Raw genomic sequence first — 23,955 nt, 5'->3', positions numbered from 1 at the left:
AGCACAGGACCCGGTCCCACTGCCTGGATGCCTCCCAAACAGATCAAGCCAATCAACTGTCTCACCCATTCGGAGGGCCTGATCCAGTGGGGACCCCTCAGCCATTGGTTCATAGTTCATGTGTTTCCATTCATTTGGCTATTTGTCCCTGTGCTTTATCCAAATGTATATTCTTTTTTAACACAAACAGGCTTAGACGCTACTTTACCTTTCACTAAATATTGTTCTTTTCTCCTCCACACCCTCTATTTCTCTTTACTCTATCCTCCCTCGTTTGTCTTCTCATCAAGTGTCCTCTGGTCCTTTCAACCCTCAGAAACTCAGTGGTTCTGTAGGGGACCCTGCCACATTAAATTCAGGATCAACGTATTCCTCCATGTGTGGCTTTCTTAATGGATTAATGTCATGGTGAAAGAAAGTGATGAATTCCTAGATTAGTGCTTCTTAAATTTTGGTATGTGCAACCCACCATGATGTAACTAAATGCAACCTCTGTGTAGTATGGGTGAGGTGCAAGTTTCTGGATTCTTAACAGACCCAACCACCCAAGCTGAAAGGATTATGTTCCTTGGCTGACTATGTCACAGGACCTTTCTCATGCCCAGCCTGCCAAAGTCTTTCTTTTGGTCACATTCTTTCTTCATTACTTGGTATCCTGGCAATGGTAAAAATTTCAAAAAAGGGGTTAAACATAGGTAGTCTTCTTTAATCACTCTAGAGAAAATTTACCAGTTCTGAAGAACAGGGTACACTTGGAACCACCTGTAACTCAGGTCACAGGCATGATTAAGGAATACTTATGAATGCTTATTTCCTCATGGATTATTTACACATGCTAGGATAAATAGACTTCTGTCAGAAGATGTGGAACATTAAAGATCTAAATAAGTTCCAAGTGAATGGAGGTGACCTTGCGCCCTGCCCCCAGCTTCATTTGTTTTATTTTTCCAATGATAAGGACATTGACATGCAGTTCCCCAAAGGCAAGTGAAACAGCTTGGCTCATACCAACTTGAACAATCCAAATTCCCATAGCATTACCAAATCCATACCTTATAACTTCCAAATGTATTGTAAAACTGAGACTATATCATCAAATTAGACAAAGAATATAAGCCATGCATTTTTATTTGTCTTCATATAAATTGTTTACTAGCACAACGGGGCACATTGTATTGAAAGTAGAGCTGTTGCCTTCTGTATTAGTTAGAGTTTCTATTGCTGTGACAAAACACCATGACCAAAGTCCACCTCAGGAGAAAGGGGGTTACTTCACCTTATATCTTATAGTTCATCATCCAGGGAAGTAAAGGCAGAAAACTGATGCAGAGGTCATGAAGAAGTGCCATGGCTTATTCCCTATGTCTTGCACAGCCTACTTTCAAAGGTGCCCCTGTCTAGGGGTTGCACCACCCACAATGACTGAGTCTCCCCACCGCCTGCACATAAACCACTAATTAAGAAAATATTCTATGGCCTTGCCTACAGGCCATGCATTTTCTTCTTCCCAAATGTCTGTCTTCCCAAATGATTCTAGTTTATATCAACATAAAACTATCCAGGACACATTTCTGAAACTTTTCTTGTTCTTGTCCATGTTGAGCCATGTCCAATATCAGAAAAGGCAGGTGTAACTAAGTCTAATTTAGTGGCATTTATAAAACTCTCCTATAAACAGAGCTACACTGTTATTAAAGAGCAATAGAGATTACAAAAGAATATTAACAGAATAGTGTTTAACTTCCTTCCACATGCTGGTTTGGAATAAAATACCTTGAATCATACACATTAGACACAGTTTTACCATGAGACAAATATTTCTTTTTCCTCCTCTGCCTCCCCAAATTCTCTGGATCCTTTCCTCTTTCTTTTTTTTATACCATCTTCTCATCAAGTGTCTTCCACTTCTTTCCACCTCCACACTTTAAGTTGTTCAGTATTGGTATATTTCTTTGAAGCATGCAATGCCATTTATACCTAGGTTAAGAAACTATTATAAACTTTGTATATTGAAATTGGCAAAATGCTTAAGTGTCTTAGCCACATACTGAAATTTATCCACCCCTACTGAAAGCATAATTTACAAACTTAATGTTTCCTACATATGTAATTATATAAATACATACATATATTATATATAATCATTTGAGATAATTAGCTAACATTTTGAAATTATTAAGTGCAAGATATTGTTTCAATATTGCATTGTCATTTAAGGATAGTACTATGCATATGCCCTTTGTCAAAGTAATACAGGAATGGGAATTTCAACCATAAAATGTTAAACATAGCACAGTTGACATTTCTTCTCTTGTGTGGAAAATTGGCAAAATACTCATTTTGGCTATTTCCCTTGTCTACTCTTTTTGAGTTTGCTTTGTGCCTGTTTATGCATGGCCTTCAGGTACATCATTAAATCATGATTTTTGAAGTCTTTCCAAATTTTTACTGTAGGTATGCAGCATTATAAAGTTTCCCAATTTTGTTAGACAATGACAATTATTTTTGAAGGATTTTTATAAAACACTCCTTTATTGTTATGAACTCACAAATTAAAAACATCAGAAAATTAAACTAATGTAGCCACTCAAACACTCGTCATGTCCCAAATCTATATATCTCAACCAATTTCTATGTAGTTCAAATAGCCATCCTGAAGACAGTGCTTTGCTTAGGTGTTAGACTTCCACCATCAATCACATTTTAATGCACCTGCACATCACAATCTCATTCTCTGATTGTTCCGTCTTCTAAATAACATCAAAGCATTGTGTATCACACATGCTTTTCTCATCTATGCAAATAACTCATTTTTTTCAAGATTTGGGATACATATTTTATTAAAATATTAATAGGTGTTTATATTTAAAATTATGGCTATAAATATGAACCAAATGATTAGATATTCTTTTTTTTCTGGCCATAATACCTGACAGAAATCAATGATGAGAGCAAAGTCCAGGCCATTCTGGTGGAGGAAGCACGGCTGAGTTTATGGCGGCATGAGCTGGGGGTGGACACTTCTCACAGAAGGGTTGATCAGGAGTCAGTCAGACCTAAATCTTCGCATTTCCACCCTTATTAATCTACTTCCGTTGAGTAGACTCCATCTTCTATGTGCTCTGCAGACTCCAAAAGCAGTTTCACCACCTGTGAACCAAAAATACAAACAGGAACCTTTGAGGGGAATTTTCAGACTTAAATCCTAAGAATAAAATTTACAAAGAATTTCTTGACAACTGAACAAAGTAGAAAAGGCTACACTGTATACCTGGGGGTGGTATTTTTAAATTCAACAAATGACAAACATTAGTAAAAAAAAAAGTGTTAAAATGCCCAAGAATTTATTTTTATTTTTTTATTTTTATTTTTTATTTTTTATTTTTTTTTTGGTTTTTCAAGACAGGGTTTCTCTGTGTAGCTTTGTGCCTTTCCTGGAACTCGCTTTGGAGACCAGGCTGGCCTTGAACTCACAGAGATCCGCCTGCCTCTGCCTCCCGAGTGCTGGGATTAAAGGCGTGCGCCACCACCGCCCGGCCAAGAATTTATTTTTAAAAAGCAAGCAGCTCAGTAAAAATAGAACCAGCAATGTAAGTAGCCGAAACAAAAGCCAATAGACACAGTCCCTACAGCAGGAAACAGCTGAGTACTGCCTTCAGACAGATTGAGAGTAAGGACATGTGATCACAAAAGACGGGAAATCTATTTTTCAAGTTCCAACTGTAGTGTGTGTGTGTGTGTGTGTGTGTGTGTGTGTGTGTGTGTGTGTGTGTTATAGTATATACCATATATTTTATATAAATGTCTATCTACTTTAGGTAAAGATAATTTTACATTGAGATTTATAATTTGATTATATAACTGAGTCATGTATGTTAACAAGGTTCTCCCTTTTGTGCTAAAATACATGACAATAAACTTCTTTCAAGGAAGGTTTGTTTGGCTCATCGTCTCACAGGTTCCAGTTCGCCATCAGTGTGGAAGATATGAGGGCTGCAGTGTTCCAGTCCCTAGTGGTAGGACACTGGATGTAGTTTGCCAGATGAAGTGAGGAAGCAGGACCAGAAATAGGGTCTGGCCTAGTAATTCAAATCCCCATTACAGTTCTTGACTGACATCCACGCCTGCATACCGTCCCAGGGTTTTAAAACTCTACAAAGAGTGCCAAGGACTAGGGACAAAAATCTTTAAACAGAGTGGAGACATTTCTGATTCAAAGAAAACCAGTGTTATTGTGTGACTACAGAACATACCACAGTGCTACTTAATATGCCCTGCCCGCTATAAGGTCAAGGTCCTGGCTCATTGCTGCTCAGTAGATGGAAATTAAGCTTCTGCTCGAACATGCAAGGAGCAGCAAGCCCTGTGTTGAGTCTTCCGTGCACTCAGATCTGCGGGTGCCTCAAGGATCAGAAGACACAGGGCACAGAAGTCAGCAGTGAGGTGCCTCTCCGATTAGGATGTTCTGAGCAAAGAACACTAGAACTCTGTCACAGGCCAAGGCTTGGCACTCAACATCAGTGATCTGTTTCCTTTCAGAGAGTAACAACACATTCCCTGAAAGAGAATGCTATCATTTTCTGCTATGGACTTTCTTCTTTTCTTCCTAAGAGATTATGTTCACATTTCAAAGATGAAAGAAAATCTGGTTCATGTAGCTAGGTCTTGTATTCCAGGGGATCCTGCAAGATGTCATCTGCTTTTACAGTGTATCAAAATTTTACTAAAACAACTGTCCCTGCTTCAAATAAACGATAGGTTTATAGTGACTGGGTCTTCTCCTGCAATACTGGAAAACCCTACTGTACGTGCCCAGGTCCAATCATATGGCTGCCATCAGATTACTCCAGAAGTAAGAATATGGAATCATGGGGAAACATAACACTATTACTTTAGGTGTTGTGGTCAGACAGATACATAAATTTTATTCTTATTTCAAGGATATGCAAATTAAAACACTAGCATTTTAGTTAAAACATTTCAGCTAACACCAAAGCAGAAAAAAAATACTCTGAGAATTTTGTTATAATAACATAACACATAAAAATTTTCAGGTTTCCCTTAAATGTCAACTAGATATGAATTAAATCCATGGATATAGGGACAAATTCACCACTTCTGTTTTTCTAGAGAGGCTATTTTTTATAAAACATTTCAGGATGATGTTATATCAGTATGAAGGATTTAGGACTGCATTGGTTTGCCAGCACTGCCTTTTTAAACTAAAGGTGTCCTTGCTAAAACTCACAACAGGATTTTTCAGCTATGGATACAATTACTGAATGAGTATGAAAGTCCCTGATGGTAGTGCAAACAGGGAGGCACATATGTAGAATCCAGGCAGGAGCTATTCAAAGATGGAACCAGACGACACAGGGGAAAAATAAAAGGTGATGTAAATAACACAGAAGATTACAAATGATTCCATAAGCATTTAGCTAGGGCCTAGCAAGGTCAAATGGAATTCTCTCAACTCCTTTGCTCAGAATGAATGCAGTTAAAGGCAACACATAGAATATAGTGGTGCATCTTTCATGAGTTCACCTTCCATCATGGGCTAGGGCTTTGTGGAGATATAGTTGTTTGGGGGAATCACCCATGCTCCTGTAAGTAACCCCTCACCTATGTTCTTTTAGAAAGCCCAATGAACTCCTTGGTATCATCAAGTTGGACTTCCATGAAATCAGATTTCAGTTTATTCTTAGTGCCCATCTGAGGTAACTGGACTTCCTTTGTGTCTCCTCAGGAAAAGTTAATACAACAGTTACATAAAATATGTATTAATATATAACATGAAAGTGAAGTCCATAGACTAGGAGAACAAAGGGGACTGTAGGGGGCAAAGTCACCAGAAAGGGGAGGGTAGAGAGATCTGGGGTCATTTGCTCAATAAACAACATTTTTTTGGTGGCATGTATAACATGCCTCTGATTCCTTATAAACGCCTCTTTTATAAGCCAGAATATGGATAAGGTCAAAATATAATTATCTTTAGATTTATATTCCCCAAATGTAATAGCTCTTTTATATTATTTGTTATTTAACTTTAAATAATTAGTAACCCATACTTTCTGTGCAAATATCATTATTTGGTGTTGGATTAGAAATAAATATAAGATACAGTGAGTGGGAGAATGTCACATACAAAGAATGAGTATTTTCATTATGAGGAACACAGAGAGAAATCCTTGTGAATAACCCAGCTGTTGAAAATCACTCTCCAGGAGTATGGTTTGGACATCAAGCTTTTGTGTAAATATGATCTTGTGAGAGGAAGGTGTTAGTCCTCTATGTGCTTATGTCTGTAGCATACTCAGTCTGGAAGAATATTTTCACAGAAATCATATCATATCAATATATATATATATATAAACATATATATATATATAAACCCTTCATCTTATATGTTAGTCTACTTTATTACATTTTAAATTTATTTTTTGTTTTTGTTTTTTCAAGACAGGGTTTCTCTGTGTAGCTTTGTGTCTTTCCTAGAACTCACTCTGTAGCCCAGGCTGGCCTCGAACTCACAGAGATCTGCCTGCCTCTGCCTCCCGAGTGCTGGGATTAAAGGCGTGTGCCACCACTGCCTGGTTTTAAATTTATTTTAAATTGAGTTTAACTATAATTTTGAAGTTCCATTTAAACTGTAGCAACTATAGCACAATCAGTCACTATCAATTTCATTGTGGTAAAGTAATAAAGTCAGGCTCAATGTTTCTTTGAATTTATGAATAAAGACTTTGGAAAGTAGATTCATAATAATCACATCTGCATTTCTCTACACCAAAGAAGATAGTAAGATCATGAAATATCCCTATCGTGATTGCCACTCTTGATGGCCATCTTGAAGTTTGAAGGACCAAGATATTAGTAAGCATACATATAGGCTTGTATGTGGAGACTTTTCAAGATCAGATTAACTAAGGAACAAAATTCACCCTCAGAGTGATTCTGACCACCACACATTCCTAGGAAAAGGAGAAGGACAGATAGTTGCCCCCCTACTTCCTTCCTGAAAACCATATTTAAGCTGCTATGCTAACTCACACCCTCCGACAAGGATGAATGAAATTGCTTGGCAATAAGAACCAAAATACCTTTGCTCTCTAAAACTGCTTCTCTGAGGTGTTTCATCACAGCGATGAAACTGACAAATGTAGGGGATTTCCTGCCATTAGTGTTACTAAAATGTATTACTTGGTCATATTGATGACCACCATATCTCTCTGTTGTAATAATACATAAATTCTATGGTAAACAAAGGCTCAGTAGAGTTACCTCAACCTTCTTGAAGAACTCTTTCTGAGAAATCTTTTCTATATTTTGATAAAAAGAATCCTGAGGCTTCTAAGTAAAGCGAAAAAAATTTACCATATAACCCAACTATAACCTATTTACATATCTGCTAAAACTCTAAGTCAATACACCACTGAGTTACCTGCCCATCAATACATATTGCCTCATTGGTCACAGTAGGAAGTTATGGAATCAATCCAGACATCCATCAACAGGTAATTGTCTAAAGAAAACATACCCATGAAGTTCTATTCAAACATAAGAATGAAATTGTTATTTGCTAAAATATGGATACAACTGGAAATAATCTTACTAAGTGAAATAAACCAGACTCAAAAGGACGAATATTGCATGCTTATTTTCATTTGTGGATCTTAGAATTTTTTATAAGTACATAAAACCAAATCTGTGTTTTATGAATGTATGTATGTGTATGTGTGTATGTGTACACACATATAGTCTGTAAGGGAGAAAGAGGGAAGGAGAAAAGTAAGAGGGAAGAGGTGGAAGGGGAGGTGAAGGGTATACATTCAAAATGAATGATATAATATGAAATTATTTATAAAACATATGTAAAATAGATATGCACTGTGGGATGGCTCAGCCCTAACAGGCTTGAGGGGCAGCCAGCCCAAACCAGTAATAAGATACTTTCTGAGAGTCAACCTGGGACTGCCTAAGGGCCTTAGCAACAGCAGCTGACACATGATCTGGAAATGACCTGGACCAATGAGAGGCAGCCATATCACATCAGCAGATGCATATTCATCAGACCTTCTCCTGGGGCAGGGTGGAGGGTATATAAGGCTCTTCCTGAGTAAACTGAGCTTGTTGTTTCAACATCCTCCCAGAGTCTGTTGACTCTATGCCTACTTGCCCCCCCCCTGGACAGAACAGCACAGGACCCTGCCACAAAGCACCATGCTCTTTTTTGGAGGAATGTGGAACCTTCTTGTTGTGGAATATTATTTTAAGATGTGTTACATTTGTTTATGATGTGGGACATTTGTTTAATGATGCAAAGATGTGTTGCATTCTTTTATGTTTCATTTGTTTAACTCTGTGAAGCTGTGTTACTGTGCCTATCTAAAACACCTGATTGGCCTAGTAAAGAGTTAAACAGCCAATAGCAAGGAAGGAGAAAGGATAGGCAGGGCTGGCAGGCAGAGAGAATAAAGAGGAGGAGAAATCTTGGAAGAGGAGATTGAGAAGCAAGAAAAAGAGGAGAGGAAGACATCAGGGGCCAGCCACCCAGTACACAACCAACAACAGAGTGAAAAGGAAGTAAAGGTATATAGAATGTAGAAAGATGGAAGTCCAGAGGCAGAAGGTAGACATGATGATTTAAGTTAAGAAAAGTTGGCTAGAAACAAGACAGGCTAAGGCTGGCCATTCATAAGAAACAATAAGCCTCTATGTATTATTTTGGGAGCTTGGTCGCAGGCCCCCCAAAAGCCAAAGAGTTAAAAAACAACCAACTACACCTTCCTTTTCTTTTGTTTGTTTTTATGTTGAATTGTTCTTCTGCTCATCAGTTCATGGATATTTTCCTATAGCCTGGTCACTAATGTTTTAGAATTTGTATTGTGGAGGGATGTCTTCCAGTTTTCCACAACACTTTGCACTATGTTTCATTCTGATAATTTTGTTTTGTACATGTTTGCAAGATTTTGGTATAAATAATTTTACATGCCTATTTTCAAAAACATTGAAAAGCTTTGATAGAATTTTTCATCTCCAGCCATTGAAAGAAAAGTAGTGTCACAGTCACAGCTTTAAGGAAAATGCACATCTTGAAATATTATCTTCTTCTCCAAGTGTTTTAGGACATTTGGAACATGAGGCAATCACAGAATGAAGATGTGGGAGAGAGGGTAAATCAAGAGTTAGTGCAGCTTTGTAATACTTCAGGATCCATCCTTCTGTGACACGAGTTCTTATGTAGTACTTGACATTTCAATTGACAGATATTGCAATTCACTGGAAACATAACCACTGCCCATGTCAGGATTAATGTCTTCATCAACCCTGACGAAGTTTCATCCATAAATTCTTTAAACATTTTCTCAGACATTCTCTCTTCTTTCACTTTCTAATTATGTAGCAGAGCCTGGAGAAGTTCAGTCATTGAACAGATACTTCACAGAGTACTAGGTAATGATTAGACTATTTCTAAACCACAGGGATATATCTAGGATCCAGTGAATAAAATTAAACCTTCATAGAAATGTAATTGGGGAAAACAATATTTAATATTTATGTAACTTAAAAATGTACTCTAAAGATTTTACAGGCAGTAATGCAGCTGACACATTCTAAGTATTTTTAGAAATGTTAATAAATAAAAATGGACTATAATTTATGAACTGTCACGATTTAACTTGCAGATGATGTAATCTGGGCAGAGAAGTAAAATTTAGCTGAATATCTTAGAGCTGTGAGTGGAAGGGCTTCACAGAAGCACGAAGTCTGACTCCAGAGTCTGGATATTTAAGTAACTTTTTTAAAAATGATTAAGCCATTACCATCAACCTTGTGTCAAGGATTTTCCATTCACATTCAGAGAACAAATTCATAGCCCACATTGTAAACACCAATAAAAGTAGTTCACACAAATCCATCTCTGATCTATGCACATGACTGTATTAATTAGCTTTATACTACTATGACTAAAATACCTCATAGAAACCACAGAGAAATATTCGTTCTGTAATCTATCCAAGGAAGGTGGCATGGAAGAGTGGTTTATTCTATCTATGGTGGCTAGAACCTGTGATGAAAGCTATTCACAATGTGGAAGATCAGGAAGCAGAGAGGGCTCTGTAACCAAGAGCCTGACTATAAAGTTAAAAGGCACATTCCTGCTAACTTCCCACTACAAGAATTCTTCCACACCCTAAAGACTCTACAATATTCTAAAATAGTGCTATCAGTATAGAAATGGTCATTTGCTATATGAGCCCCTGTCAGAGTTTTCATATTAAAACTACAACATTCTGTCACTGCTCCTCAAAGGCTACTGGTCATCTCACTTGGCTAAACAAATTTAGTTAAACTTTGAGTCCTCAAGTATGAACACCTTGTGAAAATCTCTTCTGTGAGATATGGAGAGATATCCTGAGATGCAAAGCAAACTTTTAATTGTTAGCACTTTAATATCAAAAGAGAGAAGTTAGATACTACTTATATACAATGTCATAGTAAAAATTCCTATTCCAAAATGATGGGATGGGAGAATAGCAGGAAAAGTTTGGATAAAAGTAAGACAGAAACACAGCAGAGCAAACATAAAATCCTGCAGCATGCTCTATATTCAGCATCTGAGGTACACAGTGTTATGAACTCCAAGGCACTTTGGTGCTGTGGGATATCGTACTGAATGCTATGAATATGTGTTGCTCTGATTGGTTGATAAATAAAATGCTGATTGGCCAGTAGCCAGGCAAGAAGTATAGGTGGGGTGAGCTGAGGAGAATTCTGGGAAGAGGAAGGGCTGAGTCAGGAGTCACCAGCCAGACACAGAGGAAGCAAGATGTCAAAGCAGAACTGAGAAAAGGTACCAAGCCATGGGCTAAACATAGATAAAAAATTATGGGTTAATTTAAGTGTAAGAGCTAGTCAGTAATAAGCCTGAGCTAAAGGTCAAGCAGTTATAATTAATATAAGCTTCTGAGTGACTTTTTTATAAGCAGGCCACAGGACTGTGGGGGCCTGGTGGAACTAGAAAAACCTTCCTACTATACTTGGGCTGTTATGGGTCTGCTACCTGCAGCACACCTGATATCTCACCAGGGATGGCTTCACAGCTACTTGCAGTATTCATAGCATGTCCAGCAATAGCATTTGAAGACTGGTTGCTTCCTCCATTTTGAAGTTAGGATTTAGACATAGTATGTAAAAGCTATTTTATGGGACAATATTCAGTTTAGAACATGATTTATTGTATTCTGAAAGGATGTGCTATATCTTCTATTTTTGCAATGTAATGCCTATTTATAAATAAGAACATCTATGTATTAATCTACTCGAACAAATAAAGGGCTCTTGACCAAAGAGGCTTGCTGAAAGATCCACATAAGTGTTAAGAGATAAGCTAAACCTAGAAGTTCAAGCCCACCCTAGTCAGATACACCTTAAAAAATTCTGAGGATCAAAAAGCCTTGTTTCTAAAAGTGAAAATAAACAAATGTTATGCACTGTTTTCCAGTACCTAACAGCTATACTGTTACACGCACTCCGTCATGCAGTGCTGTGTCATCCTACCCTCGTCCATCCTCTGCTCTTCTTGCTCACATCACTCAGTTTATTGCCTTGCCCCTTCTGTCTGCACTACAAATGACTTCAATATCTCTAAGCTAATCCCTCTCCTGAGATGTGCTAGTCTAATGTACTTAGTTGTCAATTGAGAGTCGAATTTAAGTTCTGTTGTCTATCAGTGTATTTTTAGTGGTTTTATTTCAAGGTGTTTATTGTGGACTCTAATTTCTTCTACTTTGAAGTAGAGCTATAACAATCATTTAAAAGCACACACAACCAGTTGATTCAAATATTCCTCAGTGGTTGGCTAATAAGCTATGGTAGACCCTTTGTCCCATAAATTGCTTTGTGGGGATATTTTATCATAGTAGCAGAAAAGGAAACTAAGACAGTAGGAGATTTAAGTACCCCACTTTAACCAATGGACAGGTTATCTAAACAAAATATAAATGTAAAAGTATTACAGTTAAATGATATCACAGACAAAATGTATTTGACAGATATCTATAGAATACTCCACAGAAACACTACAGAATATGTATTCTTCCTACAAGCCCATGAAAGTTGCTCTAAAATAGAACACTTACTGGGGCACAAGGCAAATCTCAGCATTATAAGAATATGAAATAACTCCTTATATTCATCTGACCATATGAATTAAAGCTTGAATCAGCAACAAAACAAACTACAGAAAGTATACAACCTCATGGATATTAAATAATACTCTATTGAACAAGGAATGTGCCACTGAAGAAGTCAAGAAGGAAATGTAAAAATTCCTAAACTAAATGAAAATGAAATCCCAATGTATCAATGTCTCTGATACACAACGAAAGCAATTGTAAGAAGGAAATCTACAATTTTAAATGCTTATGTTAAAAAGTCATATAGAAGTAAATAAATGACTTAATGCACATAAGAGTTTGGAGAAAGAAAAATCCAGAAGTGTAGATGAATTTCTAAATGGTCTTATTAAATAAAAAAAAGTAGCCAAATATAGGAGTGAAAGCCTTAGAGAGATCAAGGAAATAGGGAAAACCACCAGCCAACCTTACCTCACCAACTCTGCAGCTTCCAAATTCAAGTTACTTCCTGTCTACCCACACACATATGCCTTGCTGTTCTGCCATCTGATTTGCTCTCTGTCCAGGTACATCACTTCCTCTTCCTACATAGCTCTGTCACTTTCTGTCTGTCTATACAATCCTCCAGACCTCTTTGGTACTGGGATTAAAGGTGTGTGTCACCACGCTTGGCTCTGTTCCCTATTGTGGCCTTGAACACACAGAGATCCTGCCTACTAAGTGATAGGATTAAGGGCGTGTGCTACCATTGCCTGACTTCTTTGTTTACTTATAATGGCTTTTTCCTCCTCTGATTCTCCAGGCAAGCTTTATTTATCAAAGCACAACTAAAATATCACCACATTTCAGCACAAATAAAATATCACCACACAGAAGTAGTGGATAAGCATAAATAATTAAAACAAGTTAATAAAATGGAAACAGCAACAAAACCAACACCAAAAAAAATGAATGATAAAAGATAAATAAGTTAGAGAAATCCTTAGCAAAATTAACCAAAAGCAAAAGAGGAGACCAGAATTAATAAAATTAGAAATAAAAGAGAGACAAAGTAATATATTTTAAAGAAATTCAGAAAATCATAAGTGTTAGACCCCAAAGTTTAGGGTCTCGAGTGAGCGCCCCAAGAACCCAGACTCCGGTCCAGTTGATGCAACAGCACGAGGTGTTTATTGAAGAAGCGACTGTACAGTCAGGCTAACTCAGCTCCAAAGAGCAAGAGTCGCATCTTATTGCAGCCATATGAGTGCTTTTAAAGGAAAATCCCATAAAACCCACAAGATTACAATTCCCATACAATTTCGTTTTGATTGATTTATGTCTAGAGGCTAATTTCACAAGATCATGGTCTGATCACAGAGTGAGTACAGTCACGTCCACATGCACATTCTTCCCAAAATCTCAAGGGGGGTATCAGGGCAGGAGTGGAGTTTACACAAAGGTCACAGTGGTCCTTCCTGGAACACTTGCAACTATCCTAGTCACAGTTGAACACATCTCTTAACAGAAATCTTTTTACATTGTTACATTGTTGCAGGGGTGGTTGAATAATGATTGAGTCAGCTTGCCCTTGGAACTAGTTTTCTTTTTAGTTCCTTATTCTCCTGGGGCTTGGGGGGTGTAAGCCTGAAGGGTTAGGGTCTTTCAATAAGGACATACTTTAAAAACCTAAATTCCATGAAAACTGACAAATTTTTCTCCCTGTGTCTGAACCACCAACTTTTAATGTAGATTATATAAATAATTTAAACTGACCTAGAACAAGCAAAGAGATTGAAGCAGTAATAAGGCATCCACACACCTTTAAAGAACTACAAACAATGCTTCTCAAGTTATTGTATAATCATAACAGAAGGAACATTCTCATACTACTTTTATGAAGTCAGTATTAATCAGTTGCCAAATGCAAATAAAGATAAAATGTGAAACCAGGACTACAGACTTATGTTCATGATGTTGTAGGAATTCTTGACAAAATCCTTGCAAACTGAATACAGCAACACATGAAAAAGTTCATAAACCAGGACAAAGATGGCTTTATCCTAGAAATCAGGGGTTGCTTAACACATGAAAATTCATGTAACAAATCATATAAATGGCCTTAAAGTTAGAAATCACATGGTCATCTCAATAGGTAGAGAAATACCTTTGACAAAATCTGAAATTCCTTCATGACAAAAAACCCTGAAAAGAATAGGATGCAGCAAACAGATCTCAATACGAAAGCTAAAGCTGACAAACTCATGGTGAACACCATGCTAAAGTAGAGAAAGCGTTGAAGGAATCCCATTAGAATGAGGAAGAAAATAAGGCTGTCCACTCTCTAAATTCCATTCAATCATTCTCAGAGTCTTAGGAAGGAAATAAAAGGGATACAACTAGGAAAAGAAGTAAAATTACCCTTGTTCCTAGAAGTGATTCTATACTTAAGAGAACCTAAGACTGTACCAGAAAACTCCCAGAACCAGCAATGCTGTCGTCAAAGTACACAAAAGTAATGTACAAAGATCAGTAGTTTTTCTGTACACAAATAACACACATATTGAGAGAGAAATGAGGGAAACACGCTCATTCACAATAACTTCAGAAAATGAAATACCTTGGACTAAACCTAGCCTCGGAGATGATGAACCTCTACAAGATATCACTAAAACTCTGAATAAAGAAATCAGTGAAGGCACTAGAACATGAAAGAATATCCCACACTCACAGATTGAAGAATTAATATTGTGAAAAGAATCATCCTAGGAAAATCAATTTGCAGACCGAATGTGGTTGGAACTCACACGCTATTCTCAACAGAAATGGGGAAAGAATCTTCAAATTCACATAGAAGCATAATAGAATCCTGATGGACAAAGAAATCCTGAACAAAATCATTATAAAATAATAATGCTGAGCCCAGGGAAATGGCTCCCTGGTTAAGAGCACTTACTCATCCAGGCTCAGTTCTTTGCTGCCAGTTCTGGGAGATCTGGTGTCCTCTTCTGGCCTTTGAGGAGAATTCAAGCATGTGGTGTACTTACATGCATACACTTAAACATAAAGTAAGAACAAATAAACAATAAATAAATAAATAGATAAGTAGAATGGCTGAGGCATTACTGCACCTTACCTTGTTGTACTGCAGGGCCATAGTAATAAAAACAGCATGAGACTGGTAAAAAAACAGACACATACATATAGATAGCAGACAGACACAAGTCCACTACTCACAGCCCCCAAACAGTTAACAAAAATGCCAAAATTACATGATGGAGAAAGAACAGTTGTTGTGGAATATTAGTTAAAGATGTGTTACATTCTTTTATGCTGTGGAACATTTGTCTAATGATGCAAAGATGTGTTGCGTTCTTTTATGTTTCCTTTGTTTAACTCTGAGAAGCTGTGTTACTTTGCCTGTCTAACCTGATTGGTCTAATAAAGAGCTGAACAACCAATAGCTAGGCAGGAGAGGGATAGGTGAGGTTGCCAGACTGAGAGGATAAATCGATTGAGAGGAAGAAGAGAAGGAGGAGGAGCAAAAAAAGAAGAAGGAGAGAAGGATGCCAGGGGCCAGCTACATAGCCACACAACCAGTTACAGAGTAAGAAGTAAAGAAAGGAGTAAAGAAAGGCATATAGAACAGAGAAAGGAAAAGTCCAGAGGCAAAGGGTAGATTGAATAATTTAAGAAGGACTGGCTAGAAACAAGCCAAGCTAAGGCCAGGCATTCATAAGTAAGAATAAGTCTCTGTATTTATTTAGGAGCTGGGTGGTGGGCCCTCAAAGACCAAAGAGTAAAGAAAACCAACTATAGACAGTATGCTCAACAAATGATGCTTGAAAAACTGAGTGTTTCCATGCAGAAGAGAGAAACTAGGTCTGTATTTCTCACTCTCACACAAATCAAATCCAAATGGATCAAGTGTTCAGTATAAAACCTGCACTAGAAGAAAAGTTAAGTCACACCCTGTAAGTACAGGCACATCTAAACACAGCTCTGGGTGCTCAGGAAATAAAGCTAACAAACAACAAATGACGTATCAGGAAACTGAAATGCCTCTGGGCAGACAAGGAAATGATGAATCCAGTGAAGAGGCAAACAACAGAGTGAGAGGGGAAAAATTTCCCACTCTACATTTGACACAGGATAAATATCTATAAAAAATAAAATCAAGGAAACAACCAAATCAAATGGGCCATAAATCTTAGCAGAGTGCTCACCAAGTCTCAGCCTGCTGAGTACTGTGATTGCGTTAGTATTTTGATGGTCTTTACTTCTTTTTCATATCATTCTATCTTTATCCAGCACCACCTTATGCCCTCCCTTATCATTATTGTTCACCCCTTCAACTTGTTTGATCCTATTCTAATTTATCTCTGTTGTCCTAGCAATAATCACCAGCCTTACTCTGCCGACTTACTCCCCATTCACACCCTCCATTACTAATATTCTAATAAACACAATAATATCCACATCCTTTTACCCTCAAGAAAATACTGGTATAGGGTTGAGGCCTCATAGACTTTCCTCTGCCCACTTTATCATATCCATTGTTGATTTGTTCAACTCATGTTCACATAGTCATGTTGGTGAGAATTTATGGATGTGGTGGCTGACATTCTTAAGAAATACAATCTCACAGCTCAAAAAGATAAAATAATTCAGAAAAATTATTGGTGTTGATGTTCAAGAGGCAATTGTATTTAATTGACTATGACTACGTTTTCATAGTGGACCAAACCACTGATGGTATTTGCTTCTATAAGTGATCAAGCTAGATGCCCTGAGCTTGTGACCTGCAAATTAGTTAGCAAAATAGATTCCTAGTCTGGGGGAGAGAAATGTAATTCAACCCTAGTATAATTTAGTACCACTGGAACATTGCAAATTTAGATGCTAGTCAAACAAACAAACAAACCAAAATCTGGTCACTGACTTAACCATAAGTTCAAATCTCCATGAAGAAACGCGCGCCCGCGCGCGCGCACACACACACACGGAAAAACAAGGCAACAAGGTAGCATGATTCCTCATAAATTACCCTTTCCATAATAATGGCCTCCAATGAGAGTGAGTTAGAGAAAATTCAGGTAAAGAATTCGAAAGAATTTTCATAAGAATGTGGCACAAGAACTAAGTAAAAGATCACTGTGTGGACTGATTTCTTGCAGTCATGAGGACCTGACTTTGAATGCCCAGAAACCAAGTGAAGTTAGTAACTATAGCATCTACTGGTAATTCCAATGGCTTCTACAGGCATGTGGGAAGTAGAAGAATAAACCCTGAGAGCTCCTAGGCCAGCTAGCTCAGCAGACACTGTTGTAAATAGCAAGACCCTGGTCCGAAACACTATGGAAAGACTGACATCAGAAGCTGTCCTCTGATGCTTTGAAACCACATCCTGCTTAGAATTGATCACATGATGTGATATTTGATTTCCCCTTAGATAAATGTGAAAGCAACAGTGTTTCTTAAAAAAATGTCACCGAAAGCACAGAACACAAACATGCATATCCTCTCACACAGGGCGACATTCATACATGGCTTATTACCTCGACAGATCAAAAAGTGTAGGGAACTCTGAGTATATAAAGCTCTAAGTGAAAATATATTGCTTGACATGGGCAGAGCCATGTCAAGGATTCCAAAGCCTCAGACCCATGGGAAAATTGCAAGGTCTTCCCTCTTGGTCCAAGTGCAAATGTTGACGGCGTGTGCAGAAAATGTCCTCCATAACCACCACCTCCTGCCCAGCCCCCGAGATACTTACAGGCCTGAAGATGACTCTCTGACAAAAATAATAAACAAATAAATGAATAAATGAATGGATGATAAATAAATAAATGCTCCTACTGAGATTAGCTAAACCTGTCTCCTTGTTCAGCTGTATATAATAATCCAATCATCTTGTTTACCTCCTTGTAACAACCCTGCCCCCTGGCTAAACTAGATACAATAAATGTGCTGAGCTTCCAGAGAGCTGAGGCTTCTCTATCAGAGATGGAGTCCACCCTCTCCCAGCTTTTTTGTCAATGTGCATGCTTGTCTTTTCTTCATTCCCTCATTGGTCCAGCCTGGTCAAGTCCCCAAGACCATGCAAGGATGCCGCAAAGGATTATGCAGCAGGACCAGAAATGAGGTGTGGGCACAGTCCTTAATGGCCCAAACACAGTTTTTAACTCTGATGTTTATGTCAACCTAGCCTCTTAAGTACTTAGAAACACTCTGAGTAGTGCCCCAGGCTAGGGACAACATATTCAAACAATTTCACATTCAAGTCATACCAATGTTACTGTGAGACTGTCAACAATAATACAGTTCGATTTCATTTGCACCATCTGCTATAAGATCAGGGTCCTGAGTCATTACTGCTCAGTAGATGGCCATTAAGCTGCTGCTTGAACACGGAAGGAGTGCCAGACTGTGTTAAGGCCTCTGTGCACTCATGGCTGCAGTTGCCTGTAACTCTGTTGGAAGATCAGAAGACACAAGGCATAGAAGTCAGCAGTGAGGTGTCTCCCCAATTAGGATGTTCTGAGCAAAGAACACTAGAACTCTGTCACAGGCCAAGTCTTGGCAATCAATATCAGTGATCTGTTTCCTCTCAGAGAGTAACAACAGGTTCCATGAAAGAGAATTCTATCACTTTCAACTATGGACTTTCTTCTTTCTCATTCCAAAAGACTTTGATAATGTTTCAAAGATGTAAGAAAATCTGGAATGTGTAGCCAGTTACTTGAATTCCAAGTGAAATCCTAAGGTATCTTCTACCCTTACAGAGTATCAAAATGTTACTAAACAACTGTTCTATTTCAACTAAACTACATGTTTATTATGATGGGCACTTTTCCTGTAACACTGCAAAATCAATCTGCTCAAACCCACACCTATTCATGAAGCTACCACTAGATTACTCCATAAGCAAGAAAACATGGCCATGGGGAAATTGTAATGCTATTGCTTGAGGTGTCACAGTTTGATTGATCAAGAAATCTCATGCTCTTTTCTAGTATAATATAAATTAAAATATGTACAGATTACACTGAGCATTCAAGTTAATATTTATGCTGAATACAAATAGAATGAGTATTTCCCTACAGTAGCATAACACATGGTTCTGAGACTTCCATAAAATGACATCATAGAAAGAATAATCATGTCCATAGAGACAGATTCATCAGGTCTCTAAGAATATTAATTTTTAAAAGAGGCTGGTTTATAGAAAATTAGCAAATGAATTCATGACAAAATAAGGAGTCTTTGCAACTATATGAATTTGCTAACTTTGCCTTTCAGACCCAAAGATTAGTATACTTACAGAAACACACAGGACTATTTACAGATGTTGAAACCATCACTGAATGAGTGATGAAAGTCCCAGCCAATGGTGCTAACAATGGGATACATAATCAAGGAAATAGATTTCAGGATATATTTTAAAATGGAACCAGGCATAGGAAAAAACAGAAGATGAGTAGATAATACATGATATTCAACAAAGTTCTTTATGCCTGTTGATAGGGGCAAACAAGGAGATATGGAAATTTCTTGGCTTTGGTTAAAATGATTATAGCTAAGTACAATGCATAGATTATAACATTGGTAGTCATGTAACATTTTGGCTTTACCTGTTATGTTTTGGAATAAACTCAGCCTTGAAGGAGGTCCAGTTACGTATAGGAATGAAGTTTGACATAAACTTGCAGTTCATGGGGCTATTTGCAGTGCAAGCAAAAGAAGACTAACATTTATGAGGGATCTTATGAAATATTGAATAATATTATCTACAGATAATAACAAAACATTTTCATGTAAAATTTCCATGTCCAAAGTCTTAGATCCCAGTTGAAATTTTACTTCATGATAGTATAACATAAACAAGTTTCAAATGCAAGGTTACTACCCCTTAATAGTTAGAGAATATTACATTTTTCACTCACCGGAGGAAGCAGCCACAAGTGACATCTTTCATAGGTGGACAGTGTTGAGTGGTAGAGGACAGAATGAAAGAGATGGCACACACTACAGAAAACCAGGACTCCTGGGGAGGGACTCTGTCAATTACCTTCCGTCCCAACATGGAATCAAATAAGGCCAAAACTTATTCGTGTGCTACAAGACACTGGAGGACAAGCCACCACACAGTTAATCAGTGATATCTTCAGAGAACATTGTTTAGAGACAAGACCAGGGTTGGAGGTAGTTGTCTCAACTGAAATGAAGTCAGGCTGGGCATGTTAGCACTGCCTGTAATTACATTTGTGAAGCTGGTGAAGTAGGATCCCATAGTTGAGGCCAGCCAGTCTTCGTGGTGAGACCCTATCTCAAACCACTGATGTAGACTTGTCTGGTCCAGCTCTTCCTAAATGAAATAAAAGCAAAGAGTTTGTAGAGAAATGGTTCTCACGAAAGGCTGCTGGCACTAACTGATATGCTCTAACCTTGACTCCTGAAAGGATCTATCTCAACTCAGGACTGAAGCACTGGAACAGAAAGTGGGGAATTGTAACAGGCTTGGCAGGGATGAAGATATTCCAGAGACACTTGTGTCCCTTGCACTGGATATGAGACTATCAAGACAGTGGACATCAATAAACTGAATTCCCCCAAGAATCTTTTGCTGAGAGAAGAGAATGCCTAAAACCTGGGCTATCCAGAAGAAAGACTTTTTTTCTTGGACAGAGATGTACAACTTGGTAGTCCACTCTACAGGAGAATGTGATGGGTCAGTGGAGAGACCCACACCTTGACTACAGACTGCTGAAATACAAGAGCTCTGGTCCTTCACTGAAACCCTAACTTTAGAATCCAGAACCCAGCTGATGGACTTGGCGAGAAAGGTTGCTGGATCTTTGTACTTCTTCACTGTCCCCTGATCTCCACACATGTGCCATAACATGTGTGTGCTCTCCCTCTCTCTCTCTCTCTCTCTCTCTCTCTCTCTCTCTCTCTCTCTCTCTCACACACACACACACACACACACACACACATATACACACACATGCACACGTGTATACATTACATACACACACAAAATATCAATCAAACAATAAACAAATAAAAAGTAAAAAAATCTAAACATCATAATAATACTTATTATTATTGCATGGGAAATAACATTTTATTTAATTCCGTAGTCACTATATGTTATTCATTATTGTATATACTCTTCCTTTGTACTTTCACTATGGGAAAAAAATTAGAAATTTAAAAAATATTTTTGACAATTGGTGTTTTTTTAACAAAACACCGAAAGTAGTATACAATGTAAAAAACAAAACAAAACAAAGCAGGCACTCAGATCTCTCACCATTCTGAAGATATTAGGCCATATTCAGTTTTACAAATTTTCATTCATTTTTCTTACCTGATTCTGAGCCCTAATTTTAGATTTTTTAAATTTTATTTTATGTGAATGACTGTTTTGCCTGCAAGTATTTATGTATCCTGCACACATCTGGTGCCCTTGTAGGTCAAAAGAAGGTGTTGGATTCCCAGCTATTGGAGTTATGGATGGTTGTGAGCCACACCATGTGGATGCTGGAAAATTGAAACTGGGTTCTCTGCAAGAGCAACAAATACCGAGACACCTCTCCAGCCAACCCCACCCCACATTTTAAAGTAGAAATTAATGTGGCAGTGTCACGGACTTAAGTACTCAGTAACAGCTTGGGCTTCTAGCAATCAAGGAGGAATGGGCATAGTTAACTGAATCTTTCCTGGTGGCTCCCTGCCACTTTGGTGTTTGTTTCCTGTAAACTCATTTTGATGAATTAGTGAAGCAATGGATTGCTCTTGAGAGCCTGGTATTATCAGTGGAGACTCTTCAATGATTCCAATTTTATGATTTGGAATTTTTTCTGCTATTCCCTTAGTCTTGACCTTGATTTGTTTGGGTTTGTGCCTCTGCTTCCATTTTTGTCTTGAGAGAATCCAGAGATATTTTTAATGCCTGTGAAAGAAATCTCAGTTGAATAACTTCTGAGTGATTGATTTTGACAGGGAAGTTAAGATCTTTTTGGCAAAGTCCCTATTCACCTTGTTTCTAGAAATCTTGGTTTGGTATTTGTGTGTTTCGATTTTGGTGCAATCTTCTTTTCTGGGTCTCAGCAGGACTCAACCTCTGGTCTCTCTGCAGTATCTGCTTCCCACACAGAAGCCAGGATGGGACCCCAGTCCATGCTATTGAGTGGACACATTGCTGTGTGGGGACAACCACATGAGGGCTGCAGCTAAAGACTTCCTGTTTCCTAGAGAAGTCATGGAGACAAGCAAACAAAAAGGCAAAGATGGACAATCTGCCCTTGGGATACCTCCGGATGGGCAGTTGTGGTGATGGCTGAGCTGAATGACAGCACCTTTGCCCAGCTCTCAGGAGCTCCCCTTCCCACGGCAGCTCATTAACTTCTTTCTCTTTTGCACTCACCTACTGTCTAAGGGTTTCAATCATTAGAGATGTGTGTCACAAACCTGGAGTTGCCTTCCCATTTGGGGAGCTGTGATGGCTCTTGATTTTCAACCATTTTTGCACCAACTCCAAGGCCACCTCAGGGGGGCGCTCAAGAGCACCCAAGTCTTCCTTCGAGACTAAGGAATTCAACTGTTTAAGGATTCAGCAGCCATTATACATTGTCATTGTAGAATAAAAATTTATAAGGCTAAAATGTAAAGGCCAATTGATATTTATTTCTTTTCTAATTTGTCATTTAAAAATTTTAGAATAAACAATTTTTAATTAAAAATTCATATTTACATTTTTTAAATTTAATTTTACATATCAGCCACGGATTCCCCTGTCCTCCCCCCTCCCGACACCCCCCCACCTCCCGCCTTCCGCCCCAATCCCCCCCCCATTCCCATCTTCTCCAGGGCAAAGACTCCCCTGGGGATTGAGTTCAACCTGGTAGATTCAGTTCAGGCAGGTCCAGTCCCCTCCTCCCAGGCTGAGCTAAGTGTCCCTGCATAAGCCCCAGGTTCCAAACAACCAGCTCATGCACTGAGGACAGGTCCCTATCCCACTGCCTGGGAGCCTCCCAAACAGTTCAAGCTAATCAACTGTCTCACTTATCCAGAGGGCCTGATCCAGTTGGGGGCTCCTCAGCTATTTATTGGTTCATAGTTCATGTGTTTCCATTTGTTTGGCTATTTGTCCCTGTGCTTTTTCCAATCTTGGTCTCAACAATTCTCGCTCATACAATCCCTCCTGTTTCTCGCCAATTGGACTCCTGGAGCTCCACCTGGGGCCTGGCCATGGATCTCTGCATCCGGTTCCCTCAGTCATTGGATGAGATTTCTAGCATGACAGCTAGGGTGTTTGGCCATCCTATCACCAGAGTAGGTCAGTTTGGGCTTTCTCTCACCCATTGCCAGTAGTCTATTGTGGAGGTATCTTGTGGATTTCTGTGGACCTCTCTAGCACTTTGCTTATTCCTATTCTCATGTGGTCTTCATTTATCACGGTCTCTTATTTCTTGTTCTTCCTCTCTGTTCTTGGTCCAGCTGGGATCTCCCGCTCCCCTAAACTCTCTTTCTCTTGACCCTTGCCCTTCATTACCCCCACTCACGTCCAGGTTGTTCATGTAGATCTCATCCATTTCTCTGTCATTGGGCAATCCCCGTGTCTTTCTTGGGGTCCTGTTTTCTAAGTAGCCTCCCTGGAGTTGTGAGTAGCAGTCTAGTCATCTTTGTTTTACATCTAGTATCCTCCTATGAGTGAGTACTTACCATGTTTGTCTTTCTGAGTCTGGGTTACCTCACTCAGGATGATTTTGTCTAGATCCATCCATATGCCTGCAAACCCAAAGGATATGGTTAACAAGGCAAAGCGACA

Source organism: Peromyscus californicus, unplaced genomic scaffold (genome assembly GCF_007827085.1).
Source record: "Peromyscus californicus insignis strain IS unplaced genomic scaffold, ASM782708v3 Scaffold_4__1_contigs__length_199733344, whole genome shotgun sequence".
In the NCBI taxonomy this organism is placed as follows: Eukaryota; Metazoa; Chordata; class Mammalia; order Rodentia; family Cricetidae; genus Peromyscus; species Peromyscus californicus.
The sequence above is the reverse complement of the archived record's forward strand: the minus strand, read 5'-3'. Positions refer to the sequence as shown.